Here is a 6,290-nt window from a genome sequence, read left to right as displayed (position 1 = left end):
TTAAATTCATACAGCACAAGTTTACTGTGCTCAATATTATCGAGTAAACCAAACAGTTTACCACAACAAGCAAACCTTAGCAACTCTGAAGGTAAAACGCCTAGCTATAATAGCTACATGTACCTAGTGATAGCAAAACTTACAAATAGCACCGTTAAATGGACTGGATTACTAACTTAGCAGAGTCTTATTGAGCCTTGACATACTGCACTACAGACGTTGTAGACGTTAGCATATCCAAGTCTATCCACCAGATGATGTGCTTATCTACAGTATTAATTTCAATTTTTTTGTGCCACTTTTGAGAAAGAACAGGTGTCTTTCATGTCATAAAACTAAAAGAGGGAGGTAGCTTTTGTTTGCATTTTTTGCCAGTTGGCTTTCAGTATTATCATGTTTCCCCTTTGAAATCAGTCAAAGGGAGAATGAATAGGGAACCGCCACGTTATTCAAGTTTAGATAATATGGCAACACCCATCCAACTCCTTTTGTCAAAGCATTTGCAAATGAAGTGCCTAGGAAAGACTTTTGGTTTTGGCAGAATTATTTAATTACTCTGATAATTTTTGAAATTGTAAAATATGTGGTCCTTTATTTGGAGTATTTTAAATCTTGTTTAATAGCTTATGAAGATGCAGAATGTGACCTGATACCTTAGTCTCTAACTAAATGTTTCTTAAGCTTCAACAGAACACGATGTACAACAGTAGGGAAGCTCCCGTGTGGTTCATTTATCCAACTCTGTTTAAAATAACAGCTAACCAGATGGTCTGATAAAACCGCCTCGCCCCCACATGGCAGCCCTTGTGTGAGGTGCTCACCAATGTTCCATACAGTGCGGAAATGCGGCTGCATAGAAATGGGATCCTCTCCAGAAATAAAAGGCTGGAGTTAAGTGATTCATCCTCAAGTAGAGCTGAACAGGACTGAAAGCAGCATTCAGAAGCCACTGAGTCACACTGTGGAAGGGTGACCTTAGATCAGATGACGGGGGCTGGAGTTGCTGCGCACTCTCACTCTACACCGAGGTGACATAGAACAAGAGCTCTCAAGGCCTCCTTGTCTGACCGATTCATCCACACACCCCTCCCTCCTCGGTCACGTCCTCCCACACAGTGGATCCATCTCTTTCACTGTTTGTCTGTCTCTAAAGCCTTTGGTTTAGTCTCCCACTTTCTCTCCGTGCAATGTGGCTCAAATTAAGTTGTAAGAAAAAAGCTTTTCCAATAATGATGTATGTGACAAGGAGACTCTACACTTTAGTGCAATAAATTATAAGACAAAAAATAAAACTGTTTCTCTAAAACTGATTATTTAAATTAAATTGACTACATCTGGATTGTCTGATCCAGACACTAACCATCTTCAAACTGTATTGGGTTCTTTCCAGATCTTACCACATGCCTACTAGCAGAATAAACAAAAAACAAACTGAGATGGAAACATAACCTCCATGGCAGAGGTATTTATTTGCTTGGGAATTTTTTTTGTGGCTTGGCTGCTGGCACATTTAGCAACTGCTACAAGTAACAAAGAGATGGCACAAACCATTAATAACCTTAAGATATCTGCTGGCACGCACTGTATACAAGACCTGTACAGTGGGAGACTGGAGTGGTGAACACTACATCTGTGAAATAAATTACCCTGGAGAAGGCACTTGTAACACCAGCCCTACACCAAGAAACAGTATTGACTGCGGAGATGTCAAAGGTCATTGAACCGGAGTGAGTGGCCCGCACGAAACAAGTACAAAGCTTTATGTTTGCAACCAGTCTCTATTTCCTGCTTGACATGAATCACCTTCAAAAACATCCTATCTGGATGATACCTTAAACCTAAGACCAGACTGACTGCAATGCTCATAAACCGAAACGTTGGCACAAAGGGGACTTCCAAAGTCAGACTCCAAAGGGCCATACAGATGACAAATAATAATAATAAATAATAATACATTTTATTTGTAAGGCACTCTTTATCCGAGAATCTCAGAGTGCCACAAATCAAAAATCAAAATCCTAAAAACTCAAAGTAAGAACGCCTTTTTGAATAAAAAGGTTTTTAGACCAGTCTTAAAAGAGTCCAGGGTCTGTGTTGCCCTCAGGTGGTCAGGGAGACCGTTCCATAGGCGGGGCGCTGCTGAGCAAAAGGCCCGGTCGCCCATGGTGCGGAGCTTGGTGTTGGGAACCCGAAGGAGCGAGCTACTTGTAGATCTGAGGGTGTGGGTGGAGGTTTGGGGAGTGATGAGTTCTTGTAGGTAGGGAGGTGCATGTCCATTTATGCATTTATGGGTGAGGAGTAGGACTTTGTAGTCAATCCGGGTTGAGACAGGGAGCCAGTGGAGTGAGTGTAGAATTGGTGTTATGTGCTCATATTTACGGACTCTCATCAGGATCCTGGCAGCGCTGTTTTGGATGTATTGCAGTTTTTTGATGTTCTTGCCAGTGATCCCAGTGAAAAGTGAATTGCAGTAGTCCAGTCTAGAGGAGATGAATGCGTGGACGAGCTTCTCTGCATCTGACAGGGTTAAAGTGGGGCGGAGTTTGGAGATGTTTTTGAGATGGTAAAAGGAGGTTTTGCACAGGTGTTTTATATGGTCATTAAAGGTCAGGTGAGGATCAAACCTAACTCCCAGATGGCCCATTTCAGCATGATAATCTCAAGGGGTTCCTCTTTTAGATACAAATTTTGAGCAGAGCAAATAACACAAACGTTTTCTTTAACACAGTTTCCTTGTTGTGCAACTGTTGATTTATGTTTGAATATGTCGTAGCTATGTTGTCCATCTATATAAATAACAAAACAAGAAATAAACCCACCCGACCTCACCAGTAGGATTTGTTTGTTTGTTGAACCCATTCCACTAACTTTAAGTTTGCTTAATGACGATGTATGTATGTACTGTTGCTTGTGGCCTCAATGGTGCAAAAGTTATATGATCTTGATTTAAGTAAAAAAAAAATTAAAAAAAAATTTAATAATACAGTTTAGTTCAAATTCTTCAATATCTTTTTTTTCTTGTCTTTCATCATTTTTTCAAGATGACAAGGATTTATTAATGTTTTTTTGCAGCTGTGGCTCAGGGTGGAGTTAGTCATCTACTAACCAGAAGGTCGGCGGTTCAATCCCAGTCTTCACCATTCTCCATTCAAAAGCGTCCTTGGGCAAGATGCTGAACCTCAAATTGCCACTCATGGCTATGCGGTTCTAAGAGGAAAAATATGCTGCCCATTGATGCACTGTATGACTGGGTGAATGGCAATGAACTGTACTGAAAAGAGCTTTAAGTCGTCAAAACTACAAAAGCACTCTGTAAATACATACCAATTACAGTCCTTTCTCCACGAATGAGATGTAGTCTCGGCTGAGGCTTAGGAGATAGAGAGGGTCATCTATAAGGTGGAAGGTCTGTGGTTTGATGTCCAGGTTTGATTGGACATTGAGACTAGAAAGGTGCTTAATAGATGTTTACCATCATCATACTAAAGGCCAGTGTAAACAGACAGAGAGTTGAAAGCACAGCAGGTTTGCTCCCCTGCGATGAGGAGGAATCAAACTAAAAGAACGGCAAAATTCAGACCACACCAGCACCAGCGAGATTGTTTTGCTTTGTTAAGCGGCTGCACGTGGGTTTTGATTCTGGAAACTCATTACTCTTTTTTAATCAGCAACATCTATGAGGAAGAATAGTCAACAGTGCGTTATTTACGTAAATAGACACGAAACCTGCTACCTGTCTCTTCCTCCTCCACGTCCCCAGCTCCAGTGCTTCTGAGGGGGGCCTTCTCGATTTCCCTCCTGCCCAGAAAAATCAATATTGGGAGGCGGCCTGAAAGACCTTTCACAGGAGTATTACAGCACAGCCGAGCGCTCCGATAAGCCTCCTGTTACGTCCTCTCGGGACGGGGCTGGCCAAGCCTGCGCTCCCCACCTGGGGGGGAAGGCATTCTCCTCTGGCCGCAGGGAAGAGTGCCATAAAGGGCAAGACGTAGATCACAAGTCTATTGGTGTGGGCTATTAGTAACCTTAGAGCCCCTGACCTGTGACTAGGGTCCTGTGCTGATTCCCACACACACACTTACAGACAGACTGGGACGGGACACGCCAAAAGTTTATAGCAATAGAGAGCTTCGTCATGCATTCAAGACAGGAGATAATGCATTTTTTTTGTGTTTGTGTGTGTTCCCGGTAATGTATGTGCCATTACTGGGGAGTAAAGAGCAAAGCATTCACCGACTTTGTTGTTGCCTACCGTCCTACACATGCACCCCCACACACTCATCTACAAACACTGACACACTCTCTCTCTCTCTGTCACTCTCTCTTACATACACACTGACTTGTACATACCTGGAAGCTAGTGTGATTCATGAGGACAGAAATGTTAGCTAGAGTGATCCAATATTCAAAAGATGACACATGCTGCTGCAGCTGGAGCTGAGAGGATCAATGTGTTTTAAAGTGCTCCAACTACTTGAGAGCAGTTGTACAAGCCCAACCCATTGATCACTCAGCCTCTGCACTTGCATGAAAAGATTGTTTATCATAAAATAATTATATTTTTTACTTAAACAAACATTACGATAAATAATGATGTTATAGATTAGATATAAATGAAAAGTAAGTGAGATGGTTAAGACATATGAACAGGTGACTGTGCCCAGTGTTTAACCACCTGTTTTTTTTTTTTACTTGGTTGATCCAGGAAAGTTCTCATATCAAACTATGACTCATGTTTGTGTCCCAATCTTATTCTTGTGGCTTACACAATAAGAGTTGGCTGTCATTACTGGCCTGTCATTAAGTCATTAATAGGCCGACACTGATTGTGGAGTTGATAAAGCTGTTCTCTTTTAGTTTGACTTGTCTATAGCTGTCACACTTGTATGTTTGGTGAAACCCATTTATAAGACTCACCTTTAACTGGTGATTTTTTTCTCCAAAAAGACCTGGTGCAAGTTGTTTTGAGTTCTTAAAAAACTGTGATGATTTTTCAAGTGATTCATGCAACTGCAATCTCACACATAGCTTGTTATCTAATGTGTGCACAGGTTTCAGCATGCTAGTGCACTTCTTCTCTTGTCAGTTCAAATCTTTGAACCACTGTGGTTTGTCCTTTCACCCGATATATTATCAAGGATAGAAAGTTATGATCAACAGAGAGAGAAAGAGAGAGGCATCTACTTTGTTTTGTTAGTTACTGTAAAATATATTTAATCTGCCAGAAAAATTCTTGAGTTGGGACTGTTTTCATGACTGGACTCAGTAAAGAGCAAAGAAAACCGTAAATAGTTTTTAAAATAATTCATAATTAAATACTATTACACTGAAAGTGACCAAATAACTCACCAACTGTAATTTGATATTGATTTAAATGTTGCTAATTACTAATAATTGGAGGTATTTAGTACCAATTACTTTTTCCATTAAGTGCTACTGATCAGACAATTACAAAATGCTAATAATAAAAAAATAATAATAACATGTCTTAATACAGGATGTTATTAGTCATAGAAAGAATCTGATTGTTCAGGGCCTTTAAGTTCTGTGTCTCTGTATGCAGTAAAGACTTTCAAGCTGTTGCTACCACTCTACAGTTGCACGCATTGTTATTTTTGGATAGACTCAGTTACATCCTTTTCCAAAGTGACTCCACTTGAACTGCTTTCTGTCAAATAGAGCCGTTTGCTCTCAATCATTTTCGTGAACTGTTATCTACAAAGAGAATTGCAGGAGAAACACCAAGGCACATCCGTCTTTGCCTGAGACAAGGCACAAAGGAAAACATTTTTTTTTTATATTAATAAAAAACAAATGTCCAAGTCGCATTCATGGATACATGAGGGACTGATCCATCAAGTGCACTCGCACAAAGAGCCAGCACGCTGTGGTCCAAGTTCAGCTGGCTTACAGTCACGAAAACAAAAAGAGGCCTGGATGCTAAACGTTCTTCCTTCATGAGTTTTTGCAGCTGGAAACCGTCTGAAAAGGATGGGAAAGCAGAAGCTCCTGGCTATGAGGTTGGTTTTGAAAGTTGGTGTCGGGAGAGAGTCCTAAGGGGCTATGTTTACAAAAGTGAGAGTGAGAGAACTACTTCAACAATGTTGTCTGGGGAGTTTCCTGCACAGAGGTTGCCCTCACTCAGAAAGCCATTAAAGGTGCAAGCAACCCCTTAACTGTGACTCCACCAACCCAGAAATGTATGAAATGCCACTGACATTTTCAATTTGATCAATCGGGATTCGTGTTCATACAACTGCTTTGACACATTTACTGCCAAGGGTATTGGT

The sequence above is a fragment of the Platichthys flesus genome, chromosome 6 (genome assembly GCF_949316205.1).
Source record: "Platichthys flesus chromosome 6, fPlaFle2.1, whole genome shotgun sequence".
NCBI lineage: Eukaryota > Metazoa > Chordata > Actinopteri > Pleuronectiformes > Pleuronectidae > Platichthys > Platichthys flesus.
Note: the sequence above shows the minus strand (reverse complement) of the source record.